Raw genomic sequence first — 13,913 nt, 5'->3', positions numbered from 1 at the left:
CCCGGGTCCTCACACACTCTAATTATCTTGTATTGTAGTTCAGTCTTCATGCAGGAAAAGATGTGAAAGCACAGGGATTTTACTGTACAAACAGAGGCTTGATGCCAGTAACAGTTTTGCACGTTTTCATTGTTTGGATGAGCAATTACATCAAATGTGTAATATCCTTCTTGTGAATTTTATGTGCATTATGTTTAACACAAGCCTCCTCTTTTTCATTGTTTCCAGTTTTCAAAAATGTAAGCCAACCACCTCTTTGGAAAATTTCCATTTCTGTTTTTCTTCTTAAAGATTTGTTCTTTTCTAAGCATTTTTTCTGAGCCTTCCTTTTATAGTTTTCATTTTTATCATGTTCTCAGTTTGTACTCATTCTCAAGAATCTAAAGGATTAAAAAAGAACATGTATATTAAGTACATACCTAAAATATCTAAAAAAGAACATGTCTGTGTATACTCACTGCTTATAAAACTTGAAAATATTTTCATCAATGATGTAAATTCAAGTAAAAGTAACATTTTTAACATCAGAAATTATTAAACTTTTCAAAGCATAAATTTTTCTCTAAATTATTCAAAATTATCTACAAAGCTAAAAGGGAAATGTGTTATTAAAAAGGATCAACATTCTTAACAAAATTGTTACACTGAATCACAAAATTTTATTTAAAAATCCTTTGTTTTCTTGGAAACTTTTTATTATGGAGAAATTCAAACATACTAAGATAGGCAGAATAATATAAGAAACTCCCATAGACTTATTACCTAGCTTCCATGAATTGCTCAGTTCTGGCCAGTCTTATTTCATCTTCCTATCCCTACCCTCCCCCCATTACTTTGAAGAAAATCCCACATGTCATATAATCTGATCTGTAAATATGTCAGCAATACACCTAAAAGATGAGATTTTTAACACAATCACATCATCATCATCATGCCTTAAAGATAACAATAATTCCCTCCTATCAACAAATAACTAGCAATTGTTCAATATTTCAGTTGTGTCAAATGTCACATACATATTTTATAGTTGGGATCAAAACATAAATAAAGCTCACACATAGTGATTTGCTGAAATATCTATTAAGTCTCAATCTTTTGGTTTTCTTTCCCTTTCTGTCTTGTTGTTTCTCTTTCTCTCCGTCTCTGTTGCGCACTCTCTCTCTCCCCTTTTCATTTTAATTATTGAGAGAACTGCCTTGTTTGTTCTATAGATTTTTCTCCAGTCTGAGTTTGGTGATTGCATCCCTACTGTACTATTGAACGTTTTTGATACTTATATTCAATTGCAGCATTATTTACAATAGCCAAGATATGGAAGCAACCTAACTGCCCATTGATAGATGAATGGATAAAGAAGATAATGGATAAAGACAGACAATGGAATACTACTTAGCTCTGAAGAATGAGTTCTTGCCATCTGCAACAACAAGAATGGACCTCGAGGGTATTATGCCAAGTGAAATATGTCAGACAGAGAAAACAAACACTATATAACTTTACTGAAACAAAACAAAATAGAAACAGACTCCTTGTTCTCTGTGTCTAGAGAAATTGGTGGTTGCCAGAGGGGAGTGGTGGTAGAGAAAAACAGCAAAATTGGTGAAGGCCATCAAGAAGTCCAAACTTTTACTTGTAAGATAAGTAAGTCACTGGGATATAAGGTATAGCCTAAGGAATATAGTTAATAATATTATAATAATTTTGTATAGGGGTGCCTGGGTGGCTCAATCAGTTAAGTGTCTGCCTTCGGCTCGGGTCATGATCCCAGGACCCTGAGATTAAGTCCCGCATTGGGCTCCTTGCTCAGTGGGGATCCTGGTTCTCCCTCTGACTTCCTTTCTCTCTCTCACTCTCTCTGACAAAACAAGGAAACAACCCCCCCCAACCCCCAACTTTGTATAATGACAATAGGTAAGTAGATCTATTGAGATGATCATTTCATAATGTATGAAAATATTAAATCACAACATTGAATACCTAAAACTAACATAATACTATATTATCAATCATAATTCAATAAAAACACTTAGTTACACCTTATTTAATACTTTGTAAAATTATAAGTATCTGCAGTTTTGCATCCAACATCCAATTAGTTGTCAATGCAAAAAACTTGCATGTGTACGCACACACATTTAAGAGTGAAGCAAACTCTATAATATCATAAAATCTTCCACCAGCCACTGTGTAACTTCCATACTTACCCTACATATTCTCTAGTACTCCCCAGAATCACAAATTGGAACCTGAAGAGAAGCAAGAAAAGAGATACTTGACTTGACTGAGAAATTATACTTTGTTTTGTAAGGAGTTATTGTGTTGGTGTTGAGAGGAAGATTACACAACGTATTTGATTTGTCTCTTACCTAAGCTTCCCCCATTCCATCTTATTTGCATTGTCCGCCTCTGTTACTGGGGTCAGTACAATACTCCTGGCCCCACAGCCCTCAGGTTTGGTTTCCTAGGCCATTGGGAGACAGGGAGGTGAAAATTTCCTTGGGCCTGACTGGTATTAGTCACGAGAGCAGATGTGAAGAAGTACAGATTGTACTAGGCCAACACTGAGCATTGGACCCCAAGTGAGAAGCTTGGCAGGCATTTAAAAATAAGACTCAGTGGGTCTCCTATCAACCATCAGATAAGTGACTTCCAGGGCTACAAGAAATCTACAGAGTGGTCCAAACAGAGACGTGGCTTCTCTCCAACATGTTTCTCTGCTGATTTTATGTGAAGCTACAGGCTTTTGGACAGTGATTAAAGGCTGGGTTAGGCAACTGATCAGATTCATAGATTGTTCTTTGAGATAGGAAGGGTTTCAAGTGCCACAAAGATTAGCCAGGAGACCAGTCAAGTCCTCAGAGATAGGCCCATCATCATTCCTGTTAGCTTCTCTTCAGGAGAAACACACAGACCTCTGGTACTAATTAGATTGCTATGATACCGAGCAAGGGATTGAACATTCTGGTCTGCAGGTTCCTGGGTTGTAAACTGAGGAGGCCAAACCATATGATCTCTCGGATGTATTCTGCCAGTTTTGCATCCTGAATTCGCCCCAGACGTGTGAGCAACACTCGGTTTGGCGTGGCCCAGTCTTCTATTTGATCCATGCCTGCACATGGGTCCACTTGCACTAACTCATAGCAAGCCTATGGAAAGAGGTAGGAATGAGAAGCCCCTGCAACAACGCCTCATGCATTGCTGTTTCTAATCCTTATTTATGGATTGAATAAAGTCTCCTCTGTTACGTGACCCTAGGTAACTCCTGTGAGTTCCAAACTCTGTTCTCTACCTGCAATCCTATGGTGTCACTGTTGCCCCCATTCTTTCTCCATTCTGTTGCCATTTTGAGACCATTGGTACCCATTGGCTTGGCCAAGGGCAAAAGGAAGCAGCACGTCTTGTGTGGGGAGGCATTTGATAAAGATATTAAAGTCATACCTGCATCAACAATTATGCAAAGCGGTATGCAAATTCAGTTAAAGGGAGCATCATAATGGTAGTTTGTCAAAGCTTTGACTGTGTCAGCCTGGAAAAAGTTGAGAAGTGCTGTGTTAAGCTAATATTTCTGGTCTGTGCAGGCATTTTCAGAATAAAAATACATCACTATTAACCCATCAAAATGTTGTTTATGAAAATAAATAAAGCAGCAGCATCACCTGCTTCCCATTAATAAAGGAGGTTTAATAATTATGGAAATATTTTGGTAAAATTATTTGAGTCTTCTATGTCAAAATAAATATATTTTATTCTCTTCCTATTTCACTACCTTCTACAAAGGCTTTATTCTCGTGGGCTTTTGTTCTCTGGGTTTATATGGCATCTATTCCTGTGAATACCATTGTCTGGCTATACTATTTTTTTTTTTAAAGTAACTTGTTTTTTATTGAAGTGTGGCATATATATGTATCCACAGAAAGGCATGTAACACACTCAGAGCACTATGTCAAGTCCCAATAGCTTAACTAATGCCCCTTCCCAGTCATTTGGTCCTGCTCAAAGGTAATCATTCTTGACATCTATCATGAATTATTTTTGACTGTTTTTGAGATCTATGTACAAGAAATCATGCAGTAGGTGCACTGTTCTTCCTTCCTCCCTTTCTTCCTTCCTTCCTTCCTCCCACCCTTTCCTTTCTTCCCTTCCTCCTTCCTTCTTTCTATCCTTCCTTCCTTCCCTCTCTCCACCTCCTCCTCCTTCTTCCTTCTCCCTTCTTCCTTCCTCCCTCTTTCCCTCCCTGTTTCCTTCCTTCCTTCCTTCCGTCCTTCCTTCCTTCCTTATTTCCTTTCTTCCTTCCTCCTACCTCCTCCTTCTTCCTCCCTCCCTCTTTCTTTCTCTCTCTCTTTCTTTCTGTCTGTCTGTCTTTGCCCAATATTGTATTTGTAAGATCTTTCCATGTTGCATTTTGTGATAGATTGTCTATTTACTGTCTGTTCACAGTGCTCCATTGTATGGCAGCCATGGCAGTGTGAGCGTCAGACTGAGGAATGGTTATCTGTAACCTCCAGCTACAGTGCTTTGGATCCACTGATGCAGCTGAACCTCGGGGACCTGCTTTCTGGGGGCAGCATCCAGCCAGTGACTCAACATGGCTGGCCTTAAGGTCTGAGTATTTGTGCTCAGTGGGGACTCCTCTGTGGGCAGTATTTGCGTGGACGCTCCCCACCGGACCAGCTGAGACATTCTCAGAGCCACACCATGTCTAAGCTGCTCTCCGACTCTCCCTTCCTTCCCTCTTTCTTCTACAGGTCAACATGACCTGCATTGCCTTCTGAAGACTTACTCTACGTTCTCATGCTCTGTCCATCAGTAAATATCATGCACTCCTAACCGCATATGATTATGTGCTTCCCAGAGAAGGTGAACTAACACAGAACACAATTACACCACAAGTTACTTATCCATTCTCCTGTGGGAAAACTTTTTAGTTATTTCTAGTCCTCAAGAGCCATGAAAAGTGTTTCTTAAAACATTCCTGTACATGCTTTGGGAGCACATTTGTATGCAAATCAGTTGGATCACTGTGGAATTGCTGGTCACAGGTTACGTGTGGGTTTGACTGCAGTAGATCCTATCTGAGCTTAACCAAATGATTATCAGTCTACATTGCCACCAATACAATATGAAAGTTCTAATTGTTCCACATACTTTCCTACACTCAGTATGGTTTTCAGACTTTTCAGTACTTTGTTTCTCCGATGTCTAATAATGTTGAGCACATTTTAATATCTGTTTATCATTTATCTTTCCTTTTCTGTGAAGCATCTATTAATATGTGACTATTTTTCTATTACTTACCCCATATTTTCTTTATTGACTTACAGGAGTTCTTTATATGTTTTGTATATGACTCTCGAACACCTTTCTCCGCTCTGAGCCGTGCTTTCTTAATGATGATTTTCTAATCCTTTCTTAATGATGATTCTGATACACATAACTACTTAATTAACATAGTGTAATTTATCAATATTTGCTCCTTTTTAAGAGCTTTTTTTGACCCTTCAAGAAATCTTTATTTTTCTAAAGTTCATAAATATATTTGCCAATATTTTTTTCTAGAAGCTTTTCCTTTCCACAGTTAAGAATGTACCTGGAGTTGATTTTTGTGTATAATGTGTAGTAGGGATCATGATTAATTTTTTAAATATATGAATATCCATTTGACTCAGCTTCATTTATTAAAAAGGCCACCCTCCCTTCACTGCATAGCACTGTTTCCTTTGCCACAAATCATGCGGTCCATTTCTTTACTTTCTCTTTTGTTCCACAAATCTATTTGTGTATCTTTGAATTAATGCTATAGTACCCTAATAACTTGACTTTATGATAATTCTGGCTATCTAGTGCTTAATTCTTTTGATATTCTCCTTTACCTTAGATTGTCTTGGCTATTCTAGCATTTTCATATGGAGTTTATAATCAGATTGTCAAGCTATGCAGATATACTGTTGGGATTTTGACTGGGATTTGCTGATCCTCAGATCAATGTGAATAAATGGACTACATTGAATGCTCCAATCCAAGAATGTGGTATATCTCTCCATTAGTCCAGATATTCTGTAATTAATCTCAGTAATACTCTCTGATTTATAAGTAGGTTTTGTTTGATTTATTCCTAAATTCCTATTTATACACAGATTTTTGTTTGATTTATTCTTGAATCGATGATTATTCTTGATGGCATTATGAAGTTTTATTTTCTAATTTTATATTCTAAATATTTGTTTCTATTGTACGAAGATGAACTTAATTTTGTATATTGGTCTGGAAGGTAACAATTTTATTGTTTATTGGTTCTTTGTCATTTTTTAAAATTAATTAATTTATTTTTTCAGCGTAACAGTATTCATTGTTTTTGCACAACACCCAGTGCTCCATGCAATACGTGCCCTCCCTATTACCCACCACCTGGTTCCCCCAAACTCCCACCCCCACCCCTTCAAAACCCTCAGGTTGTTTTTCAGAGTCCATAGTCTCTTATGGTTCGCCTCCCCTTCCAATATCCCTCAACTTCCTTCTCCTCTCCTTCTCCCAATGTCCTCCATGTCATTTGTTATGCTCCACAAATAAGTGAAACCATATACTTGACTCTCTTTGCTTGACTTATTTCACTCAGCATAATCACTTCCAGTCCCGTCCATGTTGCTACAAAAGTTGGGTATTCATCCTTTTTTTTTTTTTTTTAAATAAACATATAATGTATTTTTATCCCCAGGGGTACAGGTCTGTGAATCATCAGGTTTACACACTTCACAGGACTCAAGATAGCACATACCCTCCCCAATGTCCATAACTCCCTCCCCCTCTCCCAACCCCACCTCCCCCCAGCAACCCCCAGTTTGTTTTGTGAGATTAAGAGTCATTTATGGTTTGTCTCCCTCCCAATCCCATCTTGTTTCACTTATTCTTCTCCATCCCCCTAACCCCCCATGTTGCATCTCCACGTCCTCATATCAGGGAGATCATATGACAGTTGTCTTTCTCCGATTGACTTATTTCACTAAGCATGATACCCTCTAGTTCCATCCACGTTGTTGCAAATGGCAAGATTTCATTTCTTTTGATGGTTGCATAGTATTCCATTGTGTATATATACCACATCTTCTTTATCCATTCATCGGTTGATGGACATCTAGGTTCTTTCCATAGTTTGGCTATTGTAGACATTGCTGCTATAAACATTTAGGATCTTTGTAATTTTCTATGCACACATTTATATTTTCCACGAATAATGAGAGTTTTATTGTTTTCTTTCAAATCTTTATACTTTTTTTTCTTATTATATTGCATTGGCTAAGATATTCCTTACAATATTGAATAAAATTGTGATGTCAGATATCCTTGATTCATTCTTGATCTTGGAAATGACAAGGGGTGTCCTTTTATTCTTTCACTATTAGCTATTGTTTTGGGGAAAGCTATTCTTTGTTAGACTGAAACAATTTCTTATTCCTGGTTTACTCAAAGTTTTGTTTTTATCATAAATGTGTACTGATTTTTATCAAATGCTTCCCTACATCTACTGAGAAGTGCTTCTCTTTTATTTTGTTAATATGATGAATTACATTAATTTATTTTTAAATGTTACTTATCTTTAAAAAAATCCTAGAATAAATCCCACTTAGCAATGATATATTATACTTTTACTGAGTATATTTACTTATTATACTTTTATTATACTTATTATACTTCTACTGAGTATAATTAGCTAATATTTGTTTAAAATTACTATACCTAAATTTATAAGAGAAATTTTCCTATAATTTTCCTTTCTTCTAATATTCTTGTCAGGTTTTGGTATCAAGGTTAATCTTGCATTATAGAAAAAAGGTGTAAAGTTCTTCTTTTTAAATATTTTTATGTTCTCCAATTTAATATTGGCCTAGCTTCCTCTTTAGATATTTGGGATATTTCACCAATGAAGCCATCTAGACCAGTAGTGTTCTTTATCAAATAAGTTTTGAAATTACCCAATAAATTTCTTTAGTATAACCTATTCAGATTTTTGATTTTTGTTTTGTGTTAGTTTTGTTAAATAAAAATTTTCAAGGATGCTTACATTTTATTTAAGACTTTAAAGTTATGGGCATAAAATTGTGCATCATACCCTTTTACTGTTTTTTAAGTTTCCATAAGATCTGCAATACTGTCCCCTTTTACTATCCTGATATTATCTGTGCCATCTCTCTTTTTCTTTTGTTTTCTTGTTCTGTATTGCTAGTGATTTATCAATTTTTATTAAAATTTAAAAAAACTCTCCTGTTTTTTTCTATTGTATATTTACTTTCCATCTAATTAATTGCTGCCCTTATCCTCCTTCCTTGAGATTAATTATATCCTTTTCTTTGAGAAGGAAACTTAGATAATTGTTTTTCAAATTATATATATTTATAATATATAACATTATATTATATATAATTACATTATATATTATATATATATGTGTGTGTGTGTGTGTGTATTCCTATATATTCCCTAGGAAGGATTTATTTCATTTCTTACAGGGAGTTAGCTTAAGTGTAATCATCTTGATCTAATTAGGTATTGAGATACTTTGAGACTGAAGTTTAAGTTTTGTGAGGGTTGCCTATTTTCATTTTTCTCTAATACCTAAAATGTTACCATTCAGGAATCTCAGTTAAGACCTGGAATGTTAATCAGAGCTCCTTCTGCTTGTCAGGTCCTGAATGCTGATTTCTTTTCTTTTCTTCTTTTTTTTTTCCTCCCCAGCTCCATGGTACAAATGAAGGCTCATCTTAGCTTTTTTTTTTTTTTTTAACTAACAAATGACTTTTTAGAGCAGTTTTAGATTCATAGCAGAGTAGAAAGTACAGAGAGTTCCCACATGCTCCATGTCCCCCCCCCCAACCTTCCCTACTATCAACATGCTGCACAATGAGGCACATTTGTTACAACTGACACATCACTGACATTGACACATCATTATCACTCAAAGTTCATAGTTTCCGTTACAGTTCACATTTGGCCTTGGGTAGTCTCTGGGTGCTGAAAATCTATAAGGACACATATCCACTACTGTAATATTGTGCAGAATAGTTTCCCTGCCCTTTAAGTCCTCTGTGCAAAGCCTGTTCTTTTTAGTGGCGTCAAAGTTGAACATTCTTCCTAATTTACTGGCCTCTTCCTTCTGAAATCTTAGGATCGATCAAATGCTGAAAGTTTAGACGCTCAATATTATGTTAGGCTTCCTTCTCTTAGAGTCTCTTTTCCTTTGATCTCGCCTGCTCTTAAGTCTTAGGAAGTTAGTGGTTTGTTTTCCAAAACCTTAAGTAGCTGCTGTTTTAGTTCAGTTTTGTTTTATATTGTGTTCAGCTTTTATGTTTTTTTCTTAGGGAGAGGTTTTATCTGATAGAAGTTAGTCCTCTAGCCACGTTAACTTTATAGGACTGCTAATATAATTGGTTTCATCTGAGCTGATTATTTTGTTGACACGTGAGGACTACAAAGTTGTCAGAATAGAGAAAAAACTATTCTTCTTGTTGAATGTATCTTTTCCCCCAGTAGAACACACCCACTCATTCATTCACTCATTTATTCATGCCTCAGCAAATATTTATTAAGCATACCTTATGTCCTTCTGTGAAATGTAAAATATGTTAGTCTCTGGGGATATAGAAGTAAATTCATCAATGGCTCCTGGATTTGAGGGGCTTTCCATGTACTAGATTACATGAGTGGAAAGATTAGGAGGAAAACGTTATTGGATTTTGGACTCAGATGGACTAAGATTATTTATTAGTTGTGACCTTGAACAAGTTATTCAGCTATATCCAAGTTTCAACTGGGCAAAATATTGAGCGTTATAAGATTAGACAAAGAGTATGTGATATACCTATCACTATGTCTGCAACATAGTTAAGATACAAATATTTTGTATTTCTTATTGTTATTCCAGGTGGAGAGACATATGGAGTATAAAGTCCCTGGGAGTGTTTACGGAGGACAAGGGACGATTTTATAGAGGTTAAAATATGGCAGGAATATAGGAGATCACCATCCATGGTAGGTGGTGACAGTAGGGCTAACATGTGAGTGGGGGACAAAAAGGTTTGAAAGATAGGAAGAAGGAAGTCTTTGATATGGAGGGAATTATACAGGGGCTTTACTTTTCTTTTAGGCCTTTTTTCTTTTAATATTACAAAATGGACATTTTGTAATGTTTGGCACAGAGTTCCATGAGGATATAATCGTGAATAAGATAGACGTGGTCCATTGACCTACTCTTACAAAGTTTACTGATGATCAAGTATGTAGACATGCAAGTAGGCAGTTGTGAGTGTTATGGTACTCTAGATATTTTGGAATAACAGTTCATCCCATAGCCATTGTTCTCTTCTCTAAAATGGGCCCTCAGCTAGAAGCCTAACTTAAATAGGGCCCATATGATTATGGCAGAAATTTGGGGCTGTCATTCAGGGACATTGTGTTTTCTGCTTGTGGCTAGAGCCATCTGCCATATTCTTCCATATGGCTAGAGAGCAGAGAAAGCTGTCATACAGAAACCAATAAAAAGGAAGTAGATATGCAGAAATTAGCCAAAACACGAGGGAGAAAAAATCTTAACAGCTTTCAACTTCTAGTGCTGGTTGTTCCCTAAGGCCTGGATTATGAAGGGTAATACCACATCTGTATATCGCTGATGGTCCCTTAAGCTGATTTCCACATCTTGCAACCAAAAGTCTTATCAAATAAACTTATGATAGATGCTAAGATAGAAGAGCTATACTTCGCTAGAGAATTACATATGGAAGGCACATAATGCTACTTAGTTGGTATGGCAGGGAAGGACCTTGTTGGAAGAGATGACTAAACTCAGATTAAAAGAAAAAGCAGATGTCACAAGAAAAGGGGCAAGGTGCTGTGAGCAGAGGGAAACACATGTGTGAACTGGAGGAGTAACTACGGAGGTTCGATCTGTTGTGGGAAGCTCGGTACAGTGTTGGGAAGCTCGGAAGGAAAGGGTAGAAAGATATCAAACTGGAGAGAGGGACAGCTTTAGGTCATCTGGCCTACTTGCTAAGATGTGGACGCTTATCCCCACACTTCCTATAGACAGAGTCCTTGTCTGTTACTCACGTCTCTGCAGAGGAAAACCAAGGCATCTGCTGGGTGCGTGGTAGCCATTATTCCACATATCTTGATAGAATCTAGATAGATTAAGAGCTGGATATTTGGTCTTGTTCCATCCTTCTCTGCCTTGCTTTCTAACTTGCTCTTCAGAAAACACAGGGATGCCTGGGTGGTGCGGTGGGTTAAGCGTCTGACTCTTGGTTTTGGCTCAGGTCATGATCTCACGGTTGTGAGATCGAGCCCCGAGTATGCTCCGTATCGAGCACAGAGTCTGCTTCACATTCTCTCTCCATCTCCCTCTGCCCCTCCTGCTCTCCCTCTCTCCCTCCCTCTCTCTCAAATAAATAAATAAGTAAATCAAAAAAGAAAGAAAGGAAGAAAAGAAGAGAAAGAAAGAAAGAAAATACAGTTTGTTCCTTTACGATGGTGGTGGCCATTCCTCTGATGGGTAAGAAAGGGAGATTTAGAGACTCCTTTCATGATGTGGGGAGTCTAAATACGGTACATTAGTTAAGACTTTGGTAAAAGACCCTGTTCGTCCTCTGAGGGCACCTAGCACTAATTTATTCTCAAGACTACCAGGCCAAATCAGAGAAGTGAGTGAAAAGTTAGCAGTAAAACAACTTGGGTTTTATCAGAGTAAAATATTCTCTTCAGTGGTTTTAGACTGTTTATAAACAACTTAAGTTATTTGGAGAAATGTGTTAAATAATTATGCAGTTACTAAATACTTCATTTTTGTAATTGACACTTCTCTTAGGTTGCTATTAAGGAGTGTGCCTGTTATTTTTGTAATTTGGGGTGTGGGAGAAAGCACTGTACTCTGCTGTTTCCCCTAGGCTCTGCAGAAATAGTTTTTCTGGAACAGGATTGCAATGTCAATGAGTATAAGAGACTGTGTCCCCACTGCTTCCTTCCAACAAGAGGCACCATATTCCTCCAACAATTAGAGACCTTCCCCTTTAGGCTGCTTAATCAGAGACAGGAAAAAAAAGACTGGCTCTGGTGTGTTTCCATTTTATCTTGGAACTCTGTAATGGACCAGACTCAAACCCAGACGATTCATCCGTCATTACAGATGGCCTTGATTGTTTATCCCAGGCTAATACCAGTTTCATCAGGAGCAGCCATTTTCTCTCCAATGGGCATTTAATATCAAATGACAGCTAGCGTGAGAAGGCTTCGGAGGATGATAAATTCAACGGAAAAATCAAGGAAGACGGGGAGTAAGGAATCTGCGGAATCAATGCAGATGCATGGGGATGCTGAGCGCTCTCTTCAGCAGATCCCCCACATGTGAAAGCAGGACCTTATGGAAGCCTACGCTGGGATGGGCGGCGGCGGTGGTGCCAGGCTGCCCTTGACACACAAAGGAATGCCAGAGACCATTTTTTCACGTGCTTACTATGTGACCGGCATTGGGTAGAGCGCTTTTTGTGGTTTGTCTTATTGAATATAGGCAAGCTGAGGACCTGGATGCTACCACTGGCTCCACTAACAGAGAAGGAACTCACTGAAGTTCCCACAGAACAGGGAAGGGCAGGGAAAACTGACCCCTGGGCTGTGTTGTAGGATTCCCGCACCCACGCCCTTCGTGATCTACTGCGCCATCCCCTTAGGCTGGCCACTTTGTCTTGTTCTGCTTGCTCTTTGACTTGTGTTTCTTTGGGCTAGATGGACACTGACACCTTATAACGTTCCCAAAGTCTTGCGTGGTCACGTTAGTATTTGCGACCTTATTATTCCCTAGTATTATCCCGATCTGGACGCCAGATACTACCCCCGTAGTATCCTCGGGTAGGAACAGCTCTACCCGAGGAGGCAAGGCGGCAGAGTGCCTGCACTTTGCTCTGCGTGGTTCGTGCGCTGAGGCTGCTCCTGGGACTTGGCTTGCGTAATAAACAGCGTTAACAGGACCTGCCTTTGTTCTTGGCTCCAGCTACTCAGCAGCCGGTGCCCACCCCCCAGCCAGGTGACAGCCCTCTCCATCAGGCTGTCCCTGAGGTCGGTTCTCCATGCCTCTTGGTGGGGCTTTAGCGCGGCCACCACCTTGTGCCTCCCGAGGGCCCTGCAGGGGGCACTGTGATGGCGGGCAGGGGGCGCTGTGATGCCAGGCAGGGGGCGCTGTGATGCCGGTGGCAAGCTGTCAGTCCTTGTCCATTCCACGGGTGACCATTTTAACGTATTCGCAGCAATGCCGTTGGAATTTTCACAAGGTTTAGAGAACATTTCTGAAACCCACAATTTCCCAGCAGCTTGAAAACCTCTTAAAACATTACCTTCAATCTGCTGCTCGTGATGAGTGGCTGTCGAGTGCTCATGGGCGCTGTGTCACGCTGGTTAGTCATGCGCTGCCTTCCCTGGCTCCTTGGCTCACCCACCGGCGAGCCTGCAAACCAGCGAGGCTCCCTTTGGTTTCTGGGAAGCACAAGCCGCTTCTCAGAAAGCTGATACCTACGGAGACTCGACAGAGGAATAATTCACTAAAATGCATAAGGGATGCTCATCTAAATAGGGAACTGGAAAGCTGGATTGGGGGTGGAGGGTCAAAGTGAAGCTCAGAAAGGGCGTTTCTCCTTCCCCTCTCCTCCCCTGGGGTACGGCGGAGGTTGATACCTTGGCTGTGACCGATCTCTGGCAACACAGTCATTGTTATTTGGGGTGAATGAGGCCGCTGCGAGGGCTTCAGGGACAGCTCCATTGTCAATTCCGCCTTAAAGGACCATTAAAATAAAGTGTTACTGTAAGAAGCTCTCTCTGCTAGACATTTCTCAGAAGAGATTTGTGCCTTTTCGGAGGGCTGCTTGCTGCTTCTTCCATTGTCT

At 39.1% G+C, this 13,913-nt stretch overlaps 1 long non-coding RNA gene across 1 annotated transcript; it reads right to left on the bottom strand.

Moving 5' to 3' along the window:
* Window positions 1-228: 228 nt before the first annotated feature.
* Window positions 229-13,475, bottom strand: LOC123950366. Its single transcript, XR_006820225.1, has 3 exons — window positions 13,368-13,475; window positions 2,205-2,246; window positions 229-380 (listed from the first exon to the last, which is right to left on the bottom strand). It is a non-coding gene; the product is annotated as an uncharacterized LOC123950366 (long non-coding RNA).
* Between the last annotated feature and the right edge of the window lie 438 nt (window positions 13,476-13,913).

This window comes from Meles meles, chromosome 9, assembly GCF_922984935.1.
Source record: "Meles meles chromosome 9, mMelMel3.1 paternal haplotype, whole genome shotgun sequence".
Classification (NCBI taxonomy): Eukaryota; Metazoa; Chordata; class Mammalia; order Carnivora; family Mustelidae; genus Meles; species Meles meles.
The sequence above is the reverse complement of the archived record's forward strand: the minus strand, read 5'-3'. Positions and strand labels throughout refer to the sequence as shown.